The 15792-nt window shown below is 41.8% G+C and overlaps 1 long non-coding RNA gene across 1 annotated transcript; it reads right to left on the minus strand.

The window, feature by feature from the left end:
- Window positions 1-2510: 2510 nt before the first annotated feature.
- LOC131892284 (uncharacterized) lies at window positions 2511-4268 on the minus strand. Its single transcript, XR_009374542.1, has 2 exons — window positions 4104-4268; window positions 2511-4035 (listed from the first exon to the last, which is right to left on the minus strand). It is a non-coding gene; the product is annotated as an uncharacterized LOC131892284 (long non-coding RNA).
- Between the last annotated feature and the right edge of the window lie 11524 nt (window positions 4269-15792).

Below are 15792 nucleotides of genomic sequence, written 5' to 3' on the forward strand. Positions count from 1 at the left end.
TGATTTCGCAGCTCAAAAAATTAACCTTTTTGCCCCCAAGTAATTATTTTGACAATTTTTGTTAATTCCAGCCTTCTAGAGATGAGCACTGCAATGGTAAGAGGGAATATTTCTAAATTTCGAAAAGTGGCTCAAAGTCACTCTAACAAAGAGCAGGCTATGTAGCTGAAAGGACATTCATATTCCATATATTTAGAATTCAATGGTGTAAAAACTTCTAGAGAACTAAGTTCCATAGTTCATTAATACATTTCGAAAAGTGGCCCACGCTCACCCTAACCAAGAGCAATCTATGTGGTTGAAAGGGCATTCAGTCCATATACTTGGAATTCACTGGTGTTGAAAGTTGAAATATACTGTGCATTATGCCATTTTGAATTCAAATTTAGCTTTACCAACATGCTGAGGGTGGACGCTGCGCTTTCAAGTCAGAAGCTGGATTCTTGGACACGGTCGTCTCCTCTCGTCTCGTCTCACCCGTCTCACCACGGTGGTCAAAAAAGCTTATCAGGTATTGAGAGAAATGCGCATATCCATCTCAACAGTCTTCTTCCTTACAAAAACCATAAGAAGTTATTTTGACGTGATTGATTTATTGAAGTCTGGCTCAAATTTGTCGTGCATATGGCTATTACTTAACAAGATTTGCTTGGATATTTCTGTTGAAATTCAAAAAGGCTTTTGAACCACTGTGGCAGTCGTCTCAATGGTGAGACGAGAGGGGTAAGCTGATCAACGAAGAATCCAGCTAAATGTATTTCAGAGAAATCTGGGGTTGCGTGCTTTTCTTCGTATCTTGCACGCGTTAGCAGATATGGTACGAGAAAAAAAGTCTAGAGTTGCCAATCTCATCCGCTTCATTTGGTCTCTAAAATCTTCTGGAGGGTTTGCTTAATGACACTGATTACGCTGCATAGTTTCAAGTTCCTAAGTGCTCCAAACTATCCAAATTAATAGCAGCTTGGATCAAATTTTGTTTTCAATGCATTAGCCAATGCTTAAAAAGGTTACCCAAAGAAATGAGTGACATTGATACAAGAACTATGATCACCCATTGACCTCTAAACAGCCTCCAAAAATGATGGTTCTGGGTTGTTTTTATGCTTTGAGATAAAAGTTGGGTCTCAAGAATAATCAGAACATCAGAGGAAAAGCGTGCAACATATCAACTATTGCAATCTTTTTGTCAGTCTTTCTAACTATTTTACATGGAAAATGTCCAACTAAAACCAGCTATTTTTACCTTTTACGTATTTCTTTTATTTAATCCTGCTCATTTTACACAATTTTATGGGCCTGCTTTTACTACACAAGCCAATGAAGAGTAAATAGATTAAGTGCTTCACTTTAAAATTTGGGATGAGCTATTAAGTAAGACCATTTTCGACTTCCTGGTCGACAGAAAATGGTGGCAGAAAATCATGCAAAAAGGTGGCAAGAAAATGGCAGAATATCACGCATAAAATGTTGCAGAAAATGGCAGGAAATCATGCATTAAGGGTGAACTTCCCTTTTTTGACTTTCCTTTGGCCCTGGGCTTCGTTGTTTTAACGACGGGTGTCTCCTGAGTTGTCGTTGGAAGAGTCCTTGAACAATTTGGACAAGATCACTGACGGCCCTTGGCTTTTTTTCACGGAAACACGCAATGAGAGGAGAGGAACATCATGTAACATAAATAATGATAAAAATTCTCTGGATTCTACACTGATTAAAAGGAGGAAAAATTTCTATAGTAAACCGGGGTCTGTAACTATAGAACCTCCTGCCGTCGAACTTGAGGCGATTCTTTGTTATTTCTGACCTAGCCTTATCTTTTGAAAATCATCTAGATAAGTATTTGTTCCAAATCCCTGACCACCCCTAAGTTAAGGGGCTTCATGGATCGACTAATACCAATTCGTTGGTGGACCAAGTGTGTTTATCTTTGTGCCTGACCACTTCCTGTTATGGTTTGTTTTTAATCAATCAGACATAATTTTATTTTACATTAAATGACATTTTTCGTATTCGTTACAAAATCCGTAAAAGATCTTCCATACAAAAATCAAACCGAGTGAGGACAAATATTCAGCAAAAAGTCAGCTGACGCCTCGAATGGCGGACGTGCGATTTTTACTCCTCCGACAAGAATCTTGTTTTTAATGGTTTTAAGTCGATGAAATAGTACCAACTGTGATACCAGTGAGCGGTGCCACGCCCATGAACAGTGGCCCCCCATGAATCTGTGATATGCCAATCATCCCTTCCCTTTCCCTCCCCTCAACGGCCATTGTGATCTCTCTTTTCTAGGTCGGATCAGGGACCCTAAAGAGAGGAAACGACACGGCTTTCCTCTGACCGCCAAGTTAGGCTATTGTGTCGAGTTAACCATGGAAACGTCCCGGGTTTCTCGCTCTCCAAGCGAGGCCATTGAACTAACCCATATGCGTAAGGTAGCCTGTGTCATCAAGAAAAACAAGTTTGACTCAGTCCAATCAAAGGATCTGGTGTGCAGTTGAATAAATGATCACTTAAAGAGAAAGATTCGTGTGGTATATTTTTAGGTTTGGGCTCAAAATGCTCATTCATGGGTATAAGTAATATTAGTTGCTAGACAGCTTCTTGATTTTTCGTTCGGCTGGTGAAGTTTGAGGACGACTGCCCCGTTTTCTATTCTCGTGAACATTGTCATTGATATCGGAGGCAAAGTTTTTACCAGTGAAATGAAATGTCATCTCAGCAATGCTCTTTACAAACGACAAAAAAGAATGTTCCTCGGCACAAAATTGGTTCAGAATTTCGTGCATCCGAGTTGAGGCATAAAGTCTTCTTTCAAAACACAGCACAAAAACCGTCAATGGATCCGTACAATCCATGAGAACCTTCTTAACCGTTTCAGTGTTGAAGATTTCATTGCGTAACTTGATTACAAAGAGGGTGGTTAGGAATACCAATTCTGAAGGGCAAATTAGTCCACCTCGATTTAATAATTGCAAGAACGACGCAACTGTTGTGTTGAAAATGTAATTGGAGAGTTCTATTAGGCCTCTGACGGTGAAGCGCAATGTGAAGAAAGTTTCTGATGACAATTTCTTCTTTGTTTTCATTTTCATCCAATCTTCAATCCACTGCAAGAAATCACGGAGAAATTCAAGTTGGCTTTGATCTTCCCTGTACACGGCTTTTCGGCTTCCATCACGCTTTCGGCGCTCAAAGTGGGAGCTTTTCACATTAATACAGTTGAAGAAGCGACGAACAATATTAACAAAAGCTGATGACATGGCCCATTCCAATTGTCCTTTGGCCAGAGAGAAGTGTTTCAAAGCTGCCTCAGTCGATTCATGGAAGAATTTGACAGCCAAGTTGACATTGGTTCGTTCAATTGGTAATGGGAAAAGAACTTTATGGCTTAGCTTTGGTGCATAACGATTTGGAGCCCCAAGTTCACTTTTGTATAGTTCACAGAAATGGGACGTCTTCGGGTTAACACATCGGTCTTGAAAAGCTGGGCACTCGAATTCTCCCTTGTTCAGGAGGTTTGTATAAAGTCCTTTAATGATGTGAATTGTATCAAAGAAGGGAAATATTTTGTCATTTGGCGCTTCAGCAAATGGATTCCTAACAAAGCTTGAATTCTCGCCACAGTTTAACCCATCGGTGAAAAACTTTATATTTGATGAATGTCCGTCAGAAATTGATGCAACGATGCGAAATCCAATGGCTGTCACTGCCTCAACAACTTTCCACCACCACTGGCCGATGATTTAGTGGTTGATTTTCGACAGAGGAACCATACACACAATGTCTCGATAAGACGAAGCAACTCCAGTCAACATAAAGCACAAAACGGTCTTAGATGTGCCTTGTTCTTCATCATAGCCATAGAAATGGCCGTTTGAATATTCACAGCGTCTAGAACTGTAAACTTCGTCGAATATGACGCTGACAATTTTCTCACGTTCATTCAAGGATGAAAGTCTGCTCTTCAAGTATTCGACAGTTGATGGCGAGATTCCAGTCTCAACCAAAAGGTTCTGTCCAAATCGCTGGAGGTGTCTGCAAAAGAGGATTTGCAATTGGTTCACTTGGAATAAAGCCACTTTGTCAGCTTTGCTTAACCTTACCTTACTGAAGGAAGGCACACACTTTGGTCAACGGTAGACAAAAGCTTGTACAGGGCAGGGCTGGTATTTTGCCATAATAAGGCAGCAGCGAGCAAGGTTGGCGAGTATCGTCTTTGATTTGGACTTTTGAACGAAAGTTTGAGTTGTTCTGTTGAAAAATTGAAACTACCCTGAGATACGACNGTCGAATATGACGCTGACAATTTTCTCACGTTCATTCAAGGATGAAAGTCTGCTCTTCAAGTATTCGACAGTTGATGGCGAGATTCCAGTCTCAACCGAAAGGTTCTGTCCAAATCGCTGGAGGTGTCTGCAAAAGAGGATTTGCAATTGGTTCACTTGGAATAAAGCCACTTTGTCAACTTTGCTTAACCTTACCTTACTGAAGGAAGGCACACGCTTTGGTCAACGGTAGACAAAAGCTTGTACAGGGCAGGGCTGGTATTTTGCCATAATAAGGCAGCAGCGAGCAGGGTTGGCGAGTATCGTCTTTGATTTGGACTTTTGAACGAAAGTTTGAGTTGTTCTGTTGAAAAATTGAAATTACCCTGAGATACGACGAGATCGTCTTGAGTTTCCCCGAACTTGCAAATATCCTCAACTCTATGCTCCACGCTCAAGAGCTTACTTTTTTTTGGTTGCAGCATAGCCTGCTAGGAAAGCCAGGATATTTGGGACATCATCAACGTAATGGATTTTTCCGTCTGCAGAGATATGATTGACATCATTTCTGGAAACCTTGGCTTCATGACAGAACAATGCAAACGAAAGGTCCGGTTGAATTTGAAAGCTAGATTCGATTCGAGGTCCATTATTATGATCAAATACCACGGAGATGAAGAGAAGATAATCTTCATGGGTAAGAAGGTTGAACTTAGCGGGCATTTTTTCTGCTGAAATTTGAGTGACTAGAAAATTGAAGTCTTGAACCTTTCTTTGCTCCAGATAGCCTTTAACCAACTCATCATGGCGTTCTTGTTCCTTTCGAAACCTCTGAGTCATGGAAACTTTAGTATATCTTGAACTTGGTAAATTTGCACGCATGGAGACTGGACGGTTTGTAAATACGGATGGCACTGCGGTTGGTTTTAATCGGCGATTCTTCAATGCCAACGAGTTATTGACTGCCTTCTTTTTCATCCGCCACTTATCCTGGTCAATCCTCTCTGTATGAAAATCGTCATCTTTGAAATGTTTTGAGCATACTTTAGAATGAGCACTTGGAGCCTAGTTCTGTCTTGACACCGCACGAATCCACTCGAGCCGGACAGCCTCAAACTTTGGGAACGAGTGAAAACTAACTAAGGGACCTTCGGGAGGCTCGGGGTCTTTGGCGTCATTCATCAAAGGTAGGGATGATGATGATCCAATCAGAGAGGATGAACATCCGACCGTCTTAGAACTATAACCGCTGCGGCAACCATAGGCACAACACTTGTTCACCATGATGCCAATCGATCGATTGATGGATTCATTCACCTGGAGAAGCGATTGAATGAACCTCGTGGTCTGGTTCTTCGCGTGAGCTGCATCCACTAAGTTTGTTTAGGATTTTCGGCCTAACTTGGCGGGAAAGGTTGGGTGATAGCAAAAATCTGGCGTTTCCTTGCTATAGTGTCCCTGCCTAGAGTTAACCTTGACAGAATCCCATTCATTATAGGTCAGTGCCTCCGAACCCCGTCAAATCCAACAAGGACGCCAGAATCACTCCCTGAGTACGATTCTAAAAGTAAACCCTGGCCAAGCGACCATAGTCATGCCCAACGAATGTTCCCTGGCCTCCCAAGAGTTCAACGTATGGCCAACTCACATCTCCACCATTCGCCCGCTCCAGACTCTTGTACATGTCCCTCACGAACACGAAGTAACGTTGGAGCACATTATCCATTCGCATCAAGAGCAAACTAATCGTCCAGCAACACCTATCGAAGAAATCAGGAAGAAACTTCAATCCAGCAAATCTGTAACAGGATCTCTGGATTGGAGCTCGATGCTACCGCTTAGGGCGCTTTGTCCTCTTGAGTTGGTTAGGTTAGACCTGGGATCGAACCCATAAAACCGAGTGTTGCAAGCTCGTTAAGACGCGTTAGTCAACTGCGACATTCCATCTCCCTTTTTCCTAATGAAATGAAGGTGATAAATATGAATCCCTACACACGCTTCAGAGGAGAAAAAGAGAATTTCAGAGTTTGAAAAAAACAAATAGAGAAGAAAAGAGGAGCGCACGAGGCCCAGAAATGAGGATAAGCAAAAATGATTTCACGACTATGTCAAATTTGGCGCCCCTTACGGAGAATCTGGACCCTATTTAAAGAAAGCCCTTTTGAATCATTGAAAGTAAGGGTTACTTTCACATGTAATCAGCTTCAGTTTCTTTTCAATTGTATGTTGTCAAACGCGCCATCTATCATCACCCAACAAACATTTGAAGTATAAATCAGCCAGAGCCCAGTTTTTATAACAAAGGGTCGAATCTTACATCGAGAAAATATCGTACTATGCTCCAAAGCTGGAGAGAGAGTTGATTTCAATAAGCCTGTGACTTTTGGATGGTTTGAAATTGGTGGTCTTCTTTCGGGAGGGATTTTACGAAATCCCTCATCAGTTTTTTANGGAACCTGACCTTTCCGGAGGTGATGTCCGGACACAAGTTGTCCTTTCCGGTCAAGGACTTGCTAACACCTTATTGTCCTTGGCCCGACATCCCTTCGGAGTATTGGCGGTCACGCACCTTTGTTCGGCTCCCGGCCAAATGCCACCAACGACGGGAGCTGACAAAAGGTCTGTTCAATCTGGCCCATCCTCAACTCTGCAATAACCAAGAATTTCATCATTTACACTAATTTATCATTTATCACACTAACTGTGTTTGTACTGTCTGTGATTCCCCTCTTCCCTTTTTTCATGTGCATTGAACCAATTCTAATATTCGTAGGGGAAACTAAAGAGGGAAGCAAATTAAACAATGAAGGAGCCCGAGAAAGACGAGATGAGGACTTCATTGTTCAAACTGGCCTGGATTCTTGAGGGCTTGAATTTGCTCTCAACACGAACATTAAGCCTCTACAGTCGCTAGAATTGATCCTCAATCCTGGGTTTGGACAAAGCTCATGGACGCTTTTGAGAGACGTTTAATATCAGATACCGTTCGTGCCTTCTCTGAACACTGTGCTGTCCCAACTTTTTTTGTCACTCCCAATACGCCAATACAAGAGCTCTCTCATTCCTGTGATGTTCCAAGTATAACATATTTGGACTTGCTCGACCCTTAGCAAGCCTGCTGAACTCATTGGAGCCCAAATGGGAGAAACATATTCAATATGTGGCTGAACAATTGACTTGTACAGAGTCAGTATTGTGATATGTGGTACTCTGGTCTTAAACGTACCATATATCTATTGTCTCATTGAATTAAATTAATGTCCGTGTTATGGGATAGCTCATGGATACACTTAAATGTATCCTATGTAATATAGCATTTCGTTAGTGCCTCCTTTGCACACCATACAGGTGTAAATGTTGAAGTTGATCCTTGTAGGGGTGATCTGGAATGCTACTTACAAATTTGTCCAAGTCTGACTTTAAAGATGTTACCCGATCAACTACATATTCCCTATCAACTGCCTTGTTGATCGGGTAGCATCTTTAAAGTCAGACTTGGACAAATTTGTAAGTAGCATTCCAGATCAACCCTACATTGAAGGACTAGCTTTGTCTACCAATCTAAAAAGCGAGACAAATTTGGTAAAGATACTCTTTAGGCCTCAAATTGTTAAGTGAACGAGAGAACTGAGGCTTAATTATTGCAACGATTAAAGCTTGACAGTCGGCTACCACCATTGCCAAAACATTCAAGTCAACTATCAGACTAACCATTCTCTTTGGCACCATCAAACCTTTCCAAGATATCAATGAGACATCAAGGAAGGCCCAGATCTGCCAAAGGCTGGTTAAAGCTGCCGCCTTGAAGAAGAGGATCCCAGAGAAGATATGGGGGAACCAATCAGGGTCAATCTGGCAGATGCTAATGGAGGAGTTTGTGAGCAGGCCCATGATGAGGTTGGTCAAAATTGACTTTGGGGGGGATGATCCCTCAGAAAAAGAGATGCTGAAAAGCGTTGTCAGAGGCCACCAAGGAGAAGCACATCATCCATTAAAAGAAAACTCTCTGATGTCTTGTCCACGACAGGCACCTCCCTGTGCTTTGGAGTGATAACCATTTAGGCCAAGCACAACGGCCAAATGAATGGGGCCTTGGCAAAGGACAAGTCCTACATCTCCATAAAGCCCAGACAGCTTTCAGGAGGCAGAAGCCTCCCTTGGTTATGGTTTGGGCTGTGGTTACCCCAGACGGAAAGAAAGCCCCCCTAATTTTCGTTCAGGAGGGTGTGAAAATGAACCAGGCCGTCATCCTCCATTTGTTGTAAGAGGGGGTGGTACCATGGATACAAAAAAGTACCCAGAGGGTGGTGTCACATTCCAGCAAAATGGTGCCCCCTCCAACGGCAAGTCTGGTCCAAGATTTTTGCAAGCATAAAATTCCTAAGTTTTGGCCCAATAACCTCTGGCCTTCCTCCTTACCTGGTTTGAACCCAATGGACTTTGGGCTATAATACATTTTGGAGGTCATATCACAAATAATATCCATCAGTGAATGTACTCAAGACGAAACTGGTAGAGGCATGGGCTTCCACTACACCATCTACCTGTATCTACCTGCGCCACATCTTTCGGCAAGAGATTTTGACAGTGATCAAAGCCAAAGGTTGTTATATTGAACTTTAAGCCCAATTGCTTGTTCGCCATTGTGGGGCGACATGGTACATCCCATTGAAACTCCCTAAAACAAATATATCAGCGTATAAACTTCAAAATATCAGTTTCAATTGTAATAAACCAGGCTGTACGTTCAAGGACTAGCTCGGTCTGCTGACTCGATTTCATTGGTAGACCAAATATCATAGAAGGTTTAAAGGTTCATAAATAGACGAATTATAACCTTTCATTTTAATAGTACTGGGTATTATATTCCCTGTAGCGGTTAGAAACGCCTGTGAAAAACCAAGCTAGTGTTGAACTTGTATCTAACCAAGTTGTTAGTATTTAGTTCTCGAAATGAAATTAGCGCCCTTAGGTCGGAACCTAATGGCCGCACTGTTCACCAAGTTGGCGCCAAAAATGTAGAGAACTCTGTCAAATTCCTAGGACTAAACATAGACAGTCAGTTGAATTGGAAGAATCATACAAATATAGTCAGTAATACAATCAGGAAAGTGATGTTTGTCCTTTTCATGGCTAAACAGCCCATTCCAAGTAAGTTAAAATTGTTACTTCATAATGCACTCTTTTGGAGCCGGCGTGAAAATGGGATTGAATTTTTTGGCTCCAGTTCGGCACTTAAAAAGTATCATCATTCTACAGGAACGTTCCATCCGGTGGATAGTGGAGGCAAAGGCACGGTGTCACACTAGTAATCTATTTCATAAATGGAAAGTATCAAAATCCGGTGATCTTGTCAGAGTGAATTAATGGATATTTTTATGCAATTGTTTTTTATAAACATGTGCCTGACATTGTTAACAATCATGCTTACAAAGAAATGGAAGGCAATACAATCCGGTGCAACTGGCATGCAGGTATCAACTCTCGGTGTATTATTTTCCAGCATGTTGGAACAAAAATATTTTTACAAAATACATTAAAATTTCAAGCCTACCTAATTACCCGCGGGGATGGACCCAACATTTGACGGAAACTATCACGAGCTCTTATTCAATCAACTGTAACATAAGTAAATGTTTTTCCTGCGCCTAATTCCTTTTTTTCAAAAACTCAGACATACTAATGAGCCAAGTCAAGCTTGAAATCTTTGACGTAAAGTGGGGGAGCATCCAAGGTTGAAAACCGATGTTAGGGGAACATTGAATCTAATGAACTGTCACATCTCAGAGTCTCAACTAGCCGAGGTGACCCATGAAAAAAAACCTTACACGGTTTATGGGACAACGTAGGGATCCCATACATTTTATTATACATAATATCTCTTTTTCCCCCTTGGTACTTAACTGGTATGCCACTTTTGGGCCCAAATGGCATTATCTATTTCAATGCTTTCCCTAGACCCTAAATAAAACATCATTATCATTGTTCCCGTCCATTCAAGTAGTTTCGGAGCCAAGTGATAATATGAGGGCTGTACCCATGCAGCGTTTCAATTTGGGAGGTAAAATTTCGTAATCTACAGTGTCCGATGCCTTTTTTAGGTCGACGAATAATGCCACACATTTGTTTTCTTCTTGTTCTCGAAGATATGGTTTAGAAAGCTATTTATTGCATGAGAAGGGGAGTGTTTTAGTTGAAACTCAAACTGGTTCCGAGCCATATGATCACCATTGAAGGAAGTAATATCTGTTTATAGAATATTTTCTCCAGGATTTCAAACGCCGTTTTGCTATTTTCAACGGCAAATGGACAAATTGCGTCAAACAGTTCCTCATCAGAAGCATAGTACTGACCCTTGAGGAATCTTAGTGATCTTCGAACTTTGTTTGCCACACTCTCTCTAATGACCTAATGCATCGTCATGAAATCAAACGATTTTTATCAAAAAAGAAGCACTCTTTGTCCGATCAAGTTGCAACAAACAGAGAACAGGCACCACAAGCGCGATCCATCCTTTGTTTAAAAAACTATGTTCTACATTAATAAACAGCTTTGCAGGTCTTACTCCCAACACCGAAACTCTCTTTATTTTAGTAACTAGTTTTAAGGGTCACTAACTCTCGTGTTTTGATCATGTTGAACTTGATTTGAGCAACACATCTGTATAAGACAATGCCAATTCAATTTGCTATCAAGTTGAAGTCCTAGAAATTGTATCAACTTCACTTTTGATATGGTTGAACCCAGCTTCTAGCTCCTCTAAACAACGTTAATTTATGATAATGATGAATTTACACCTATAGATGATTTGCCTGGTTACACTGAATTTGGTTTATCGCAGATTAAAGGTCATTCATTGTTTTGAAGAATGTGGGCAATTAATTAGCGTTCTAGTTGAGTAAAATTGGCTGAGCTGGAACATTTTCACAAATTTCATACATCCCTAGGGCATGAACTTCAGTCAAAAGATTGACTTTTCCAACACTTTTGAACGCTTGCATCCATATTTAAACCCCAAACGCTTTCTCTGAAACCTTTTATTTTACTTTATAGGGGGTCCAGAAAACACCGTTGCCTCAAATAGAGGCATGATACTACTAATTGTATGATACTACACCAAACAGAAGAACATAGCAATCCTAACTTTTTTAACCTTGGTTTGTGACCTGAAGCCGGGAGGAATCTGAAGAGGATTGGATCAGGTGTAAAAATGAAGACGAGAGGGTTTTGAACAATCATGCTAGGCAATTGCAGTTGGAAGGGACCAGAGGGTGGCGGCTGCTGGAAGGGACCAGTGCGTGGCGGCGGCTAGAAGGGACCAACGGGTGATGACGGCGGAGATGGCGGCGGCTGGATGGGAGAATTGGCTGGATGCAAATGAAGTGGAAATTGGTATTCATCCCCAATGGTGGCGATAATGGCGCCAAAGGGATTGCCTTTGGAATGGGCCCTACGCCAAATGTACTCCTCCAAGTAGGTAGGTTGAAGGCCCTTTGATGTTCCAGCTTGGCGTTTTAACTTTCTCTTCATGTGCATCTATGTGCCTTCTATTGATTGCGTGTGGATGTGATCATCAGTGGGATCCACAAAGTGTTGATCATGAATGATCGCACTATGGCTCTAGATCCAAACATCAATTTCATCAACATGGGCATAACTTGCCCATCAATCTGAAATGATGTGGGTTCCTGTTAAGATGTGCTCCACTATAGCTTCCTCCAAGGTTCGTCTTGTCCTATCAGGAACCAGTGCTGCCAGATGAAATTGAACGATTATCACACAACTTTTGCCAAAATAACCAGTTTTATCACCAATTTTTTTGGACTGCAAAGAAAAATAACCAAATATTAAAATGAAATCACCACATGAGCTTTGTTCTTATTTATGGGGCCGGCAGAACTTTGCAGATAAATATGGTCTTTATTGACAAGGAATTTGCATACAAAATTGACCGAATTTGCGCAACAAATTGCAAATAAACTCTCCAAAACATAGGCACCAACACGTTCTGGAGGTTGTAATGGCTACTTTTGCCTTCCCTATCAAGGAACACGTAGATGAAAAGGAAAATTGTATCATGATATCTTCCAGCATTGGAATTTGAACCTTCTATCCTTAGCGAGCAGACCTTGCCTTGTCCATGCTAACTCCTAGACTGATCCACATTTTGCACATCTTAATATTTTATGAAAAAGATCAATCTCAGTTCATTAACTAAAACACAATAATGCCAGAGCGTAGCAAATGTATTGGAGAACAATTTTGTTAAGGAAAGCAAGTTTTTCAAGTTTCTCAAAAGTAATGAATGGTAAGTCAATTTTTTCAAAATTAACCATCCACCTCAAGACCATTTACTCCAAAAATCATGAAAACACGTCAAGATGTGCCTGATTTTTAATGGAGAAATTCATTACTCAAATAAAAATAATATCTAAAATAGAGTATCTTAAAAAATTGCAAAGATAAAAGGGTTATTTCAGGTTGATGGAAAACATAAGCAGGTGTTTGGTAATATGTTTCCAATCTATTTCATAGCTATGTGTACTTTTTTCAATAATACTTCCTACTTTATCCAACTATTGCCAACCAAAGTTGGTTTTTTTCGATTTTTCAAAATCACCAGATTTCGAGGTTCTTTTTGCCGCAAATCACCAATCACAAGACGCAAAATTTTGTCCTAAAGTTTTGTCTTCTAAAATTACCAGTTTGGTGATAAATCACCACATCTGGCAGCACTGTCAGGAACCTCAATCATGAAGCATTTGCCAGTTCTGATAAACGTTATTCTCCACCGATTAGTTGGCGGTGCTCATTTTTTAATTTGTGGCAAAATGTTAAAAGGTTTAGATAGAGACTTTAAAGGTTATTAATATCGTGTTAGGTTAGGTTGGGTTAGGTTAGGTAAGGTTAGATTAGGTTTGATTAGGCCAGGTTAAGATTTAAAAAAAGTGGCACCGCCAACTAATCGGTGGAGAATAACGACTAACAAAGGCGAAGATAAAATCTTTCTCGTGCGATTAAATTCTGCATCTATCTCGGGTGACCATAAATAAGCTGTATTTTTCTTTAAAAGAGAGCGCATCCCGCGGGTCATTTGGGCAAGGTCAGGAAGGAAATTGGTCAATTGATTAGCAAGACCTAAGAAAGAGCGGAGAGCGGTAATGTCAGTAGGGACAGGAAATTCTCGTAAACACTCAATTTTCTCGGGATCAGGTCGAATGCCTTCAACGGAAACGATGTGACCTGCGAATTTGACAGTCTCACTAATCTTGAACTTCTTCATTGAGATTGTGAGATTGATTTCCCGACACTTGAACAGGATCCTTTTGATGCGGTCGTAAAGTTCCTCAAGGGTAGAAGCCCAAAGGAGGATATCGTTTTCTTGGCCCAAGGGAATCCGGAAATAACGTAATCCGAAAGCAGGCACCAAATGTCGTTTGTAGAACACAGACCCATAGGACGACGGAGATATCGTAGCTTTCCCCATGGCAATAAGAAAGTTGTTAACTTGGAAGCTGCATCTGTCAGGGCAATTTGGAAATAGCCCTGAACAGCGTCCATGACGGCAAAGAATTTCATACCTGCGGGTATTGCCCGCATAATCTCGCCTGAACTAGGAAAAGGATGGATTGGCCGTTTGACATGTTTGTTGAGCACTGTAAAGTCAGTCACCAAGCGAACTTCCCCATTTGGTTTAGGGACGAAATGTCCAGGGCTAACCCAATCAGTAACGCGTGGCTTGTAAGCGAGGATGCCCTGAGAGATTAACTTGTCCGTATAGGCCTTCGCCTTGGCGTCAAAATGTATCGGAACAGAACGTGATTGTGTAATTCTAAGCTGGAGTAGGGGGAACAGATTTCATCTTGATGTCCATCGGAGCACCTGTCATAGTTTTGTCAGGCAGCTCATCACTGACGATGTCTGGAAAGTTCTTGAAAACTCTTTCCTTTATGCGCTCACAAGCGAGATAAGTAGATGAATCACTAGAAGGGTCACAAGAAGACGTGGCCCGACATATCTGGTTAGGAAAACCAGGAGGGATAACTTTGAGGTCAACAAGATCATGCCAAGAGAAAAGAATCTCGTCATGGAGATCCTTAGTAACTAAAGGATTGAGAAAAATAGTGTCATTCTTCCTACCTTTCACGTGGACGGAAATATTTGCATGGCCTTTGGTATTCATATAAGTTTTATTGGCACATTTGATCTTTTGGTTTTTCTCTGTCGGGTCAATTATGACACCCATTCTCTGAGCCAAGTCATAGGCCATAAGGGTGCGAGTAGTGCCTGAATCGGGAAGACCAGGATGTTGAAACTCTCGTGCATTTGGATCCCCCAAACATGTCACTTTCACTGTTAAAGGAGGAGTGGGATGATTACATCCCGATAATAGTCATTGACAAACCTCGCCTACTTCACTACCACCTGAATCGTCAGAAGATACAGTAGGAGCGGTGGTTTGGCGTGCCGATGCATTCCTCTGAGACTTGGAGGCATTCCAAGCAGATAGGCACGCGTTAGCGAAATGGTTATTCTTGTGACAAGTCGTGCATGAGGCCTTGTCTGAAGATGGGCAGTCATTCCGACTGTGCTTTGGCAAGGCGCAGATGAAGCACTTTCCTTTCAAGGAAGCCGGAGAAATCATAGTGTTTGAATCAGGCTGAGCCCGTTGTTGACGTTTGAATGGAGGGGCCCGGGTTGTCTTCGCCTGGACAGGTGTATAAGTGTCAAATTTCTTCTTGTTGTCTCGGTTGGAGGAGAACCAAATCAAATTCTGCTGGACATCTTAAAAAGAGGGATTTTTCATGTCCAGAATCTTCCCAACGAGACTCGGTTCATTACACCCGGTGATCACTCTGAAGATTTGTATGTCATCAGAGGATAGTGAGGAAAGATCCGCCTCCGTAGAAAAGGAGAGCAGACGTGACAGGAATGTGTCAAGGCTTTGTCCCTCAGCACGTCAAAGGGCAAAGTAGGAGTGCCGTCGCGTTACCAGAGGGTATTTGATAAGGAAAAGCTCGGAAATGAGCTCGATGAGGCCGCCATCATCAAAGACGGGTACGGAAACATCAGTGGTAACGGACACGTTCTGCGAGCTCTGGGGACAAGAACTGACGGACATATGCGACCTGTTCATCTGGAGGAGACTTGTCGAAGCCGTTGGAGCATATGAAGACTCCGATCTTCTCCATCCAGTTTCGCATTTCGATTGGAGTATTCTGAAGGGAAAGGATCTTCGGGCGAAGTGTTTCATTCACTGGGGCCTTGAAACCCTTTAAAACTTGTGAAGAGGCCGCAGGGCTGGGAGGAGGTGGTGTGGCCTTGATCATAGCAACAGCCATAGCGTCTTGGCATTGGCCATACATGAGGTCAATATTGGCGATTTTGTCCTCCCACATCTTGAGGCCTTCGTCATTGAGAAGAGGACCGGCGATATAAATGACTCGCCTGTAAGCTGTGTCTGCCTTTTCATACGAGACTTTCAATTCCTCGAAATGTTTGACGGCCTCGGCGGTAATGAATGGGG

This window comes from Tigriopus californicus, chromosome 12 (genome assembly GCF_007210705.1).
Source record: "Tigriopus californicus strain San Diego chromosome 12, Tcal_SD_v2.1, whole genome shotgun sequence".
NCBI classification, from domain to species: domain Eukaryota; kingdom Metazoa; phylum Arthropoda; class Copepoda; order Harpacticoida; family Harpacticidae; genus Tigriopus; species Tigriopus californicus.